This window comes from Setaria italica, chromosome VII (assembly GCF_000263155.2).
Source record: "Setaria italica strain Yugu1 chromosome VII, Setaria_italica_v2.0, whole genome shotgun sequence".
NCBI lineage: Eukaryota > Viridiplantae > Streptophyta > Magnoliopsida > Poales > Poaceae > Setaria > Setaria italica.
In genome coordinates, this window is record NC_028456.1 from 14,563,603 (window position 1) to 14,576,509 (window position 12,907).

The following is a 12,907-nucleotide window of genomic DNA, read 5'->3' on the forward strand; positions in this document are numbered from 1 at the left end:
CAAACTCATCTCATCCACTCTACATCCATACTTTCTCATTGCACGATCAACTAAATTAGTAAAACTTGGAGGACCCTCGAAGAATTCAATTGACTCATTCATATTCTCTAACTCCCCATTTTGTTTCACAATACCACCATCAAAAAATTGAACTAAACGATCCATCTACAAAATACAAACATTTCACCATGTCATATACACTACACATTGCACATATTCGACATATCAACTCGACACATTCCACATATTGGACAAATTGCAAACAAAAAAAATATACATATCATGTACACTACACAATTGGATGAATATATACCTAAATCAAAACATTCAACAAGTTCTACACGTCAATATCACGGGCAGAGATTCAATTGCGTCTGAACTACACATCATCTAACACAAAATACCATTGCATTTCATTCAAAATTGAAATCATCAACCTAACCCTAAGCCACCTAAACATCCTCCGATCTACCAAATGCAATGGTAAAACATGAGAAAAAGTAGGGGGATACCTTCCACATGAAGCAGGGATTGATTTCCTCAACTTTCCCCCATCGAAATCGCCAGATTTTGGGTGGATTTGGGGGTGGGGTGGCGGGCGGCGGCGGCAAGGAGCTCGGGCATGGGTGTTTTGGAGGAAGAAGGAAGAAGGGAGGGAGGAAGAAGGAGCCGGCACGCATGTCTAGGTGGGATGCTGCCGCGCCAGGCGGGCTGGCGCGTCAAGCGCCCGCCCACGTCAGCGCCTGTCTGGCCCGGTGCCACGCCCGCGTGGTAGTGGTCCGCCGCGCTAATGCATGTGGCGCACAGAGGCTTCCTGCCGCGCCTAGCGGTCTGGCGTGAGCAAAACGGTTACCCGCCGCAAATAAACTTCGGCTGAGGTTATTTTTAAAAATAAATTTAAAAAAGGTTAAAAATAAAAAAAAATCGCTTCTTCTCCCGTGAACGAGCAAGCAATAATCTCCATGAACTATCTTACTCATTTACAGCAATCAATAATCTCCACTTGCAAGCAACCGGCATGGTTGCAGCTCTGCTCCCCATCATATGACCACAGAACTCCTGCTCCTTTTCTCTAAAGATTGACACTACCACAAAGCCCAATAGCCCCAAGAAGAACAACAACACCACCAAATTTCTTTCTGCAGGAATAGCAACCACGTCACCCGCAGGATGCACTACCATACGACCAGCAGAAGGGACAAGGGAGGACGAGGCACGCCACGGGCAGCGCGGCGCCGCTGGCTTCACCACGCAGGTGGCGGGGGGGTGGCCTAGCGACAGGGCAGGCACGCATGGCTACCAGCGACGGTGCAGGGGTGGCTCAGCAGAGGCGCGGGGGTGGCTTCAGCAGCGCGAGAAGAGGATTCGCTGGGGACGAGAAGAGGATTCGCTGGGGACGAGCAGTGGCGCGCGGGCAAGAAATGACGTAGCAGGGAGAAAAGGAGGAAAGGGGAGAGGGTATTGATTCGCCTTTCTAAAGGGGATTAGGAGATGGTTTTCCTTAATTGAAAAAAAATATAGGGAAAGGGGATTGTTTTCTCAATCTCTTGGAGAAGGTTTTTTCTACCTCAATCCTCTTTATGGCTATTTATAGTTTACAAGGAAAGGGGATTGGTTTTCTCAATCTGTTGGAGTTGCTACAGCAGATTCCCTTCTCGCTTTCCCCTTTCCATCTCCTTACACATGGGGCCTGCCTGTCAGGGGGCTAATTGATTTTTTCCTCACCCATCCTCTCATCTCCTTCCTATGGCAGCTTGGGCCCTACCCCTAGGTGATGGACGCCAGCGATGGCCTACAATCCGACCATGGTCGGGGTGGAGCAGCGGTAGGCAGCATGGAGCAAGCTAGCTCGTCTGCGTAAGGCAGGCCAGCGGCACTTGCGGGGCAGCACGAAGGGCCAAACGGGTGCAGAGGATAGGGAAAAGGGCGGCGCGGCCAGGATGGAGGAGGCCAGCCCTTCCGTGGCAGGGTAGGCTGGTAGTGCGCGTGGCACGAGGACGCCCAGGACGACGGTGGCAACTAGCTGGGCACGGATGGCGCACGGATGCCACTGCGGTTGGTGGTGGCAAGCGGACGACTAGGTGGCTGGCGGTGGCGGACGACGAGGGTGGCTAGCGGTGCACGGATGGCAGACGGGGCTGTGGACGGTGGGGGCGCGTGTGGACAGGGGACGAAGAGGTGGCCAGCGCAGACGGGGGATGGTGAGGTGGCTGGCAATGAACGGCAGGGGTGCGTGCAAACGATAAGGCAACCAGCAGGCAGGTCAGGCGGCCAGCGTTCCTCGCGCGCCTGTAGATCATGCGGTTAGAAAGGAGAAGTGAGCGAGGAGAAGGAAAGGGAGACGTGTGAATTCGTCTTTGTAAAGGGGAGAGGGAGGGGGAAGGAGATGGAGAAAAAAACAAAAGGGAAAAGGGATCTGCTGGAGCTGGTTTTTCTCCCTTAAATCCCTTTTATGGCTAAAAGGAGGAAAGAGGAAAGGGATCTGCTGGAGATGCTCTAAAGGTCAGCTTTAAATCGACACTAGCCCAAATTTGGTTAATAGTTTCTCCTTTCTCATTCACAATAACATAGAGGTGCCAATATTGGACAGCAAGATTGGAATTCCCAAACCAATGGTCCTCCCAGAATCTAACCCTGCTCCCGATTTTCCACTGCTAACCTATAGAGGCTGCCTATGCTACCAACATGACTCCTTTCCAAAAAGGAGAGACATTTCGCGTAGGGCAGCAAAAGAAGTTGGGATGTTCAGTTCTATATTTTTTCTGAACAATTAGAGCCCAAAGGACATTTTTATGGAGGTGATATATGTGGATCCACGAAGCTAAAATAGTAAAATACACATGTTCAGGGTTCTCAAATCTGGAATTACTAGATCCCAGAGTCTTTTTTGTGGGCCATCATCTGCCAGAAGTCAGCAATGTGATATCTATGCCTCTCCTCTGCAGCTCACAAGGCCAAACCTTCTCATTTAGGGCCTATTTGGCAGAGCTTCACGTAGCTCCAAATCCTAAAAACAGCTTCGCTCTAGATTTTTTCAGCCAAAAGGTTTTAGATCTAGCAAATCCACCACAAATCTGCTCCACGAAGATAGTGGATCTACCCCCAGATCCATGGATTTGGTGGAGCATCTCAGGGGTAGCTCAACGAAATCAAATTTGGTGGAGTTGGAGAAAATTACCCACCACTGCCACTCATTAGTGGAAAATGATCGGTTCGTTCTATTTCTTCTTTCTTCTTCTCCGTGCGAAACGCTGCCATCCTTCTCTTCCTCTGCTATGCCGTCGTTCTTCTCTGCCCCGCCGGAGTGCCGCCCGCCCCTGCTCGCCCCTGCCCCCCGGAGCCCCGCTCGCCCTGCCCACCGGAGCCCCGCCCGTCGGAGCCTCGCTCGCCCCGCCTGTCAGAGCCTCGCCCGCCCCCGCTCCACTCGCTCCGCCCGCCTCGCTCGCTCTGCCCGCCGGAGCCCCGCTCGCACCTGCCGCCGAAGTGCCGGAGATCCTCTACGACGCAGTGCCTCTACGACGAGGAGGAGATGCTCACGGATTAGAGATTGAGAGAGACAGCAGCTGCCGACGTGATGATGTGGAGCTTGGACTCCGACCGCGACGAGCCCGTGGCGCAGCAGCAGGAGCAGCCATCTACGCCTCCGTCGCCGCCTCCTCCCTGCTGGCGTTGCCACCAGTGCGCCGCCGCCTGGTGCCGGGCCAACTGCCGCGCCATGAGCACCGGCGTGGTGGTAGCAGAGGAAGAGGAGCAGGAGCTTCCCGTGGAGGTGGAGGCAGATGACGTGTGGTGTGGGCTACATCGCCATCTCGCATGCGTCGCTAGCGCGCAGCGAGGCCCCACCCGCCGGAGCGCCACCTTGCCCCACCCGTTGTGGCCTCGCCCTGCCTCGCCAGCATGCGTGAGGTCGCACTCGTCGCGTGAGGAAGAAGTTTTTTTTTGTTTTTTTATTCTAATGCATGGGCCCAAATTGACAATAAGACAAAGACAAGAGTGGAGCTATACCAAACGTTTCCTGAGATCTCAGATCCACGGTGGAGCAGCTCTACGGTGGAGCTAGCTGGATCTATGGATTTGAAGCTGTTTTTTCCGAGCTGGAGCTCTGCCAAATAGACCCTTATGCTCGTCCCTTCTCTCTCCTGCTTCTGCTCCCATGGAGTTTTCTTCACCATACCGTGGTCATTGAAGACACACCCTTGACGGTGCGGGTCATTTCCGATTGTTGAATACTACCTACAACTTGCTAAGGACGGACATGCACGTCAAACATCGATTTCCAAATTGCATCAATTTTCAAATTGCTTTGGTCTGGATCATGTCGGAACTCCACGTTACTGCACCATCTATCCTTTATTCTCTCCTACATTTTTCTATTCTCGGTGGTCCACTGATCACAATGCTACACAGTAAGACATCACCATCTCTCTAATTCTCATTGTCGCTAGTGTTAATCACTATGCCTCTGTGGCCGCATTAGGGGGATACTTAAACATGGTGGCTGGGCTAGGATCGAATTGTGTGGCTATGACACGACAGCACCGCCATGTTGTCGTTGTTGTGTCCTAAATTTTGGACTGATGCTCATGGCTTTCTAGATTGTAATCGCGTCTTAGCTCTGTAACTCTTCTTTTCTATCTTCTGATTACGCATTTGTTCTCCATATTCTACTATCCGGCTAAACATTGTCATGACTAACCCATAGTTTTTCTCCATGGTAGTTATCACCCTCTTACGCATATGTGCCTCTTCTGATCTTAGGGCCTATTTGGTAGGGCTTATTGGATGGCTTCTCGAGCGGCTTCTGGAGAAGCCGTACCAAACGCCCTTCCAAAAAACAGCTTCTCTCGCGAAGAACCCGTAAAGCTGTTTTCCAATTTGTACTGGGGAGGAGAAGCCAGAAAAACCAGCTCCCCACAGCTTCCCCTCCATCCGCGCCCCCCATGTTACCAAACTACCCCTGAACTTCGCCAGAATAACAGCCAAATTGCCACCACTCCTTCCTGAACCGCTCCTCTCTCTCGTTTGGTCTTAGGATCTCACGCTCTCGTGGCGGCGGCGGCGGCGGCGGAATGGATGAGGGGGATGCGGCTCCGGCGGCTGGAAAATGGGCTCCGGCGGCTGAAAGGGGCAGATCCGGTGGTGGGCTTCAGGATGCAGCTAGCGGAGGGCCAGCAGCGCGCTATTTGTGTCCAACGGAGGGGCTGGTGGCGCCCCGTTCCTATGGCCGGGACGTCCTCCTGGCCGCCGCGGTAGTGCCTCCCGGCGTGGTGGCGGGCGCATGGTCCGGACTCCCCAGTGCGCCTGGAGCCGCAGCAACCGCGGGGGCGGACAGTGGCTGGTGATGTGCGGAACGACCGGGGCCTGGACGCGGTGTCACAGCACCGGAGGGGGTCGGGGTGGCAAGCAGGCGCGCAGTGCGTGGTTGGCGGGCTGCGCGGCGCAGGGGGGCCGGGCGTGGTGGCGAGGTGGTGGCGAACGGGCGGACAGCGGCGTGCAGGGGCCTAGGCAGGGGCGCGCGCGGGGTGTCCGGGTCGTGGTGCTGAGCGGTGCCAGGGAGCGGCCAGGGAGGGGGCTCGGGGCGCCGGGAGTGGTGCTAGGGGGCAGGGGGTTAGGTGCCAGGGGAGCCAAGGGCCGGTGGCGCTGGGAGTCAGGCGCGCAGGGGCTAGGAGGCAACAGGTGTGCACCAGGGAGGAAAGAAGAAGAAGAAAGGAGAAGGAAGAAGAAAGAGAGGAAGAAAGAAAAGGGAAAAAGGGAGACTGGGAGAGGGAGAAAAATGAATGGAAGGATGTGGACCGGATTAAGGAAAAAGAAAAATTAAAGAGTAAAAATAATCCTTTTTATTATTTCTTAAATAATAATCCTTTTATTTTTTAAATTTCTAATAAACTCAAATTTATAAACAAATGTTAAGTATGCCATTCATCTATTCAAACAATCCATATAGTAAAGGGCAACATTTGATTTATCACAGCTATTCCTAAAGACACAGGAGAAGTTGTTTTGCCAAATACTTTCTAGAACGGCTTCAGCTTCACCAGAGAAGCTACTTCACCGGAGCAGCCACAGTCGTCCCGTTTCAACCATAGCCACAGCCGTCCCGTTTCAACCATAGCCACAGTCCTACCAAACAGGCTCTAAGCTGCCGTGGGTAAGAATGAAAGCGGATAGAAAATATCCCGTTCCCGCCACCCGTTTTCCCATATTTACCCTATATTTTGAGCTATATAAAAACGAGGCGGTATAGATCGGTAACGACACGGAAAAAGAACCGGGATGATCCCGTTTTGGATTTATCCGGGATGGATCCAAATATACTAACTTCCCGGCCCATGAGGCAGCAGGCCTGAGCAGCGTGCGTTAGAGCCTTGGGGCAAATACATTGGTGTCGTCTAATAGGCGGTCTCATGCATTGACACGTAATCTTGAGACGATTCAACAGGCAACCCATACAATGGGTTATCCTATAAGTTGTCTGGTAGTGGTATATAATTCCTTAATTTGTGCATAAGAAAAATAAAATATTATGAGTTGCATGGCAACAATAACTCGTACAATGGTTGTTAAGTTGTCTCGTAATCCTACAATTTAGCTCATGAGGTGGTTGTTTCGCGAAGCAACGACCTCTTTCTCTCTCCTCGCTCTCTCTCCTCCATATCATCAAAAATCCTACGTGGCACTGCATGAGTCGACCTACGAGACCGCTGACGTGTAGCAATGTACTTGCCCTTACAGGAGTCGACCGCGCACTAGAGCAGGCTCGCTTGCACCTTGCTGCCACTATCACTACTCGCTTGTCGCTTAGCGTTGCTATACTTTGCTAGCTTTCTAGCGGTGCTGGGCGGTGGCTGCTGTAGAAATCATCATGTCACCTGTTCTAGTTGTAGTGCTGCACTGCTTTTTTGCATGGTTGTGGGCGGCTCAGCTTTGGAATGTGGCATCATGCACGCATGACTGCAGGTGCAGACATACAATAGCTAGCTTAGCAATAGCATTGTAGCGTGAAACAAGATGTAATTTCTTTAAAAAAAAGAGAAAGAGGATAATGCCCTAGTGTTCCGATCCTCCCTTCAGTTCACGCACTAGTAGAGAATTGGCCTTTAGTCCCGGTTGGTAGGGTGCATATCTCTCGAAAATCCATCCGGGATAAACCAACTGGGACAAAAGGGGGGTCTTTAGTCCCGGGTCTTTTAACCGGGAGTAAAGGTCCCCCTTTAGTCCCGGTTGGTGTCACCAACCGGGACTAAAGGGCCTGCCACGCCAGGCGCGGGACAGGCACCAACCGGGACTAAATGGCGCTTGCATGGCACTGCCGTGACGCCTGAATCTTTCATGCATGCATCACGTATACGTAGTACCGCGGCCCTTTTAATTTGTTAACCTTTAGTAGTTGAGATTTTTTTAGAACGAAATCAACTAGTATTTAAACGAATGGGATTTGTAATTATACAATTACTATATATATACACAATCCTTATACACAATTCATATACACAATTCAACTAGCTTAGTACAAATCGATCATAATTAGCGCGTATTATATATACAAATAAATCAAAGTATCTTCCTACAATCTTCCCGTCGTGGTGTTGCTGATCGGAGTGTCTAATTGTCGTCCATCGTAATAAAATTCTCCTTTTGGATTTACCACCTCATCCATTATGAATCCAATGAGACCTTCACATATTGCCGCTACTCTTTCTTCCTTCAAGAGTCCTTGTTGAATATTTAACATCTATAATTTGGAAATTTGTGAATGTTACATGAACAAATACATATAACGAGCTAGAAAATAATTAACTAGTAATAGTTTTATTTTACGTACTTTAAAGTTGTGCGGCGTCATCTTCGGTCCCTTGGGTCCCATAAAACTGGGCATGTGCTCACAGATGTAGTAGCCACATAGATTATTCCCGGGTTCCTGTCTTAAGCACTTCAGTACGGAAAAAAATAAGTTATGAAATATTCATGTTATACAATGTAATAAATGTGCAGACTGCATACGTACCAGGAAGTTTGTGTTCCATGTAAGTTTTTCTTTGAATGGACCTTTGTGTGTCCTTATGAATTGTTTCCATGCGCTGCGGATTAGAATAATGAATGATATAATGTAACAGGGATAAAATTTAGGAAATAAATTTTTGCATAGAGATAAAGGTCCAGAATTATTACAAGCCTAGCATGTCTTGCAATTCTTGGTAGTCCACCGGATCTTTCCTTAACGAATCGAAGACAGTGACGTGGCTTCTTTCAGGCTCAATTATAATAAGGATCCAGTGGAAGCTGCGTGCGTAAAATGTTCATGCATATTAGAGCTAACTAACATGTAGAGATAAGGAAAAAGACATCAAAAGTAGACGGTATACACACACTTACTTGAAGTTGTATGGAAGTAGTATGAAATCCTTGAATGTTTGTTTGTCTAGGAAATTGTATATTTCCGCAAAGGTTTTTTCCGGCGCTAATTGTATCTGTTGTTGGTTAACTACAGATGGATCCATGAAGCCTATATGTAGGTACGCCTCTCGGCGGCATGTCTGAATTAGCATCCTACATGAAATGGAAGATGAAGTTAGTACGGTGACGCACGCCAAAATTTACATGTAGAGATAAACGGATACTTACAGAATCCAAGCGCTGATCAGAGAGACGTCCAGGGCATCATGATGGTACACTTCGTATATATCCTTGAAGTCTAGCCACAGCACTTTCTCCCCTTCACCGTGAAAATCTATCGATTTTACCTTCATGCCGATCATCTCCCTCGAGTTGGCGGATGCCATCATGTACCATTGATGGAATGCGTAAATCTTTGTTGATAGCTTCCGTAGCAATGAAGGCTTTACTAGAGGTTTGCCTAGCTCATAAGGCCACTTCAGCTCAGGGGGCGGTGCAGTTGGCGTCTCAACTTGCCCTATGCATTCATCAAGTCCCAGACCTGTTTCTTCCATGAACTTCAATACATTTGCTTGTTGATCCAAGGGCATTGCTTTTACCCGTTGAGCATCTTTTTTTGATAAATGGCTGAGGTCGGGAACTGGAACGCTGGAAGATGACTTTCCTTTCCTTTTATCCTTTTCATCAGCCTTTACTAGAGCCCGTTCATAGTTTGACAAGAGTGGTATCTTTTTCTTGGCTCCTTCTTCCATCCTGATAAAAAAGTTTAAATCTCGCCGACTTACTGGCGGTGGCTCCATCTCCCTTGGCTTTTTTTCTTCGGCTTGTTTCTTGAACCACTCACTGGCCTCTCGTTGGATATCTGCCCACTGTTCTGCATGAGACATTGCCTCAAAGCGTTCCTTACGAGTCACTTCAGGCTCCTTTGTTTTCTTCTTTCTCTGTCTTTGCTTGGGAGGCGGTGCTCGTGACTTCTTTAGTGGTGGTGCAGGTTCCTTCAAGGGGCCGCTCTTGGTGCCGGCGACGATGATCGGGGAGGGGTGTTGTTATTGTCGTCGTCGCTCCTAGCACCAGGATGTGGTGGAGATGGAGACCTTGATATAGATGGAAGGGACGGTCCTAGAGCAGGAGATGACGGTCTCGAGGTATGAGAAGAAGGTCGCTGCTGGGGATCTACGGGGAGCGGTCTTGAGGTCTGAGGAGATGGCTCCGTGCCAGGAATAATGATGTAGCGTTTCTTCCATAGAATGATCCCATGAAGCGCATCTGCCAATGTCTTTTCCCCGTCGGCTCCCGGGAAGTCGAGCTCTAGACCTTCATACTGGGGATCAACTATTTTCTCTACGCAGATGCTGGCGTAGCCTGTTGGAATTTCCATGCCATGACTGCTCCGCCCCACCAGGGTTGCTAACGCACTCCCGTACGCTACCTGTACATATAGCAGAAGTAAACAAGTTGAACTCCGATCTCGAGGCCTGGATCAATTGACAAGATTGCATAAATATTATGTATAAGTATACCTTAATAGTGAGGTTGCCGACCGGTGCATGCAGCTCACATGAGGTCCGTTGTGTGATGGCATCCACGGGGAACCGTTGCTCCTCCACGGGTAACCTGGGTGTCTGCGCATCGGGGACCCCTGTAGAAGCACAACTGCTCAAGAGGCGTTGAGAAGGGCTGGCGGTGTTAGGATTCGGCAATGCTCTAGATTGGGCCAACTCCGCAACTGCGTGGGCCACCCGCCGATTGATTTCATCCATCATTCTTTGTTCTAGCATCTGCCGCCAGCTCTCCTCGATCTGTTCCTTTCTTCGCTTCCGGCTTCTGTACGAGGCGCTGTCGCCTCGGAAAGCGAACTTCCACGGAACCACCCCGAACCCTCGGCAACGTCCTGGGTGCTCTGGATTACCGAGGGCCAATGTGAGCTCATCATTTTCTCGGTCCACCTTCAACCTCCCAGCCTTAGAATCTTCAATGTTCTTCATGAGATGTTCGGCCTTCTCACGTATTGTGTCATTAAAAATCAACGTCCCATCCTCTTGGCTTAGGGAGCCTCCATGAGCGTAGTACCAATTTTTTGATCGTTCGGGCCATTCAATAGTTGCAGGTACGATTCCCCATTCGATCAGATCTTGTTCCATCTTCCTCCACTTGGGAATTGCTGAGCCATACCCACCTCGCCCCAAATGATGGTGGTAGCCCTTCTGACTAGCATTTGCTGTGTTGGTCGTGATCTTTTTCACACCTTCTTCACTCCTCTTATATTCAACAAATGCATCCCAGTGGTCCCTCAACTTTGGCCACGCGTTGAAGTCTGGAGTTCGGCCCTTCTTGATGTAGTGGGTATCCAGCATCTTCTTGAATGTCTGGAATTGAGTAGCCATCTTCTTAAGCATCCACGCTTTGACATCCTTCTCACTATATCCTTCGGGGAATGTGAAATGTCTCTTCACGTCTTCCCACAGCATATTCTTTTCTGTCTCTGGAAGGGCGTACGAATTAGTGCTTCTGCCCTTCCATTCTCTGATGCTGATAGGCACGTTGTCCCGGACGATTGCCCCGATCTGACTCACGTACTTCTTTGCTACTTTCTCGGGAGCAATCGGCCTGCCCTCTTCTGTCACTTCCGTGATGACAAGCCTCCCTTCCATCACCTTTGTACGACCTCGGGTCTTCTGCCCTTGTGTCGATCCGGAGGGCTAACAGTTCAAGATTCGTTAATTAGTATGTAGTAGTAACGGTGGCGTGAAACAATACAAGAATGGTTATATATACCTCGCCGGAACCTTCCGCCACGGCAAGTTGTTGCTGCGGCTGTTGCTCTTCATTCCCATCGGCGGACATGTTGAGGAACATGTCCGCCTGGGTGCCTTCTTCATCCGTGTATGATAGTGGAACGTTGTCGCCACTACCATCACCAGCGATTATCTGCTCCATGATATACCTTGCGGTCTCATCGTCTGTCATTTCAACTATTGATGGAAACATACATGGAATCATACATGACAGTCATAGAAATCGTCTTACTACAAATTTCTACAAAGTCCTACAAAGTCCGAAATCATACATGTATATAATGAAATCATAAAATAACATGAATCCTACAAAGTCCGGAATATTTATACAAATTTCTACGAATTTCTACGAATTTCTACGAATTTTGACGAATTTCTACGAATTTCTATGAATTTCTACAAATTTCTAGGAATTTCTACGAATTTCTACGAATTTCTACGAATTTCTAACAATATCCACGTGCGGTGCCTAGGTTGTGACGGCGGCGATCAGGGCGGCGGAGGCGGGAATGGTTCCCTGGAACCACGGGCGGTGCCTAGGTTGTGACGGCGGCGGTCAGGGCGGCGGTACGGCGGAGGCGGGGACGGTTCCCCGGAACCACGGGCGGTGCCTACTAGGTTGTGACGGGCGGCGGGACGGCGGCGGTCACGGCGGCGGGACGGCGGAGGCGGGGACGGTTCCCCGGAACCACGGGCGGTGCCTACTAGGTTGTGACGGGCGGCGGGACGGCGGCGGTCACGGCGGCGGGACGGCGGAGGGGACGGCGGTGTATCCTACGAATTTCTAACTTTATTTTCTAACTTAAAAATCTAACTTAACAAACTAACTAAAAAATCTAACTTAAAAATATAACTTAATTTTCTAGCCTAACAATCAAAATTAAAAATCTATCATAAAAATATAACTTAATTTTCTAACTTAAAAAAAAACCCTCCCGGCGCTGCCGGCCGGCGCGGCGGCGGACCTCTCGCGCGCGGGGCGGCGGCCGGGGCGGCGGGACGGCGGCGGCCGAGGCGACTTGACGGCGGCGGCCGGGCGGCGGGACGGCGGCGGCCGGTGCGGTGAGGACGGCAGCTGCCGAGGCGACGACGACGACGGCGGCCGAGGCGACGACGACGACGGTGGCGTAGGCGGGACGGCGACGAGATGGCGACGAGGGGCGACGAGGATGGAGCCGGCGACGAGGATGGATCCGGTGGCCGGAGGTGCGACGAGGTGGTCGGGGGCCGGACGCGTCGACGGACGAGGAGGGGATCGAGGCGGGCCGGCCGGGGGACGACGACGGCGCAATGGGGGACGTCGACGGCGCAATGGGGGACGACGACGGCGGCGGCCGGCGAGGGAGGCGGACGGGCGGCGACGGCGGAGAACGCGCGGGACTTGGCGAAAATTTGGCTAAGTGTAACTGGCGGGGGTAGAAGGGAGTACAGTGCCTTGTCCCGGGTCCCGTCACCAACCGGGATAAAAGGCTCCCCCTTTTATCCCGGTTGGTGACGGGACCCGGGACAAGGCACTGTACTCCCTTCTACCCGCGCGAGTTACACCCTGTTAAATCTTGGCCCAGTCGCCGCGCGTTCTCAGCCGGGGGGGGCCGTCTGCCTCCATTGCCGGTCGCCGCCGTGGTCGTCCGCTATTGCGCCGTCGACGTCTCCCATTGCGCCGTCGTCGTCCCCCGGCCCGGCCCGCCTCGATCAACATGGTCGATCGTCGATGCGTC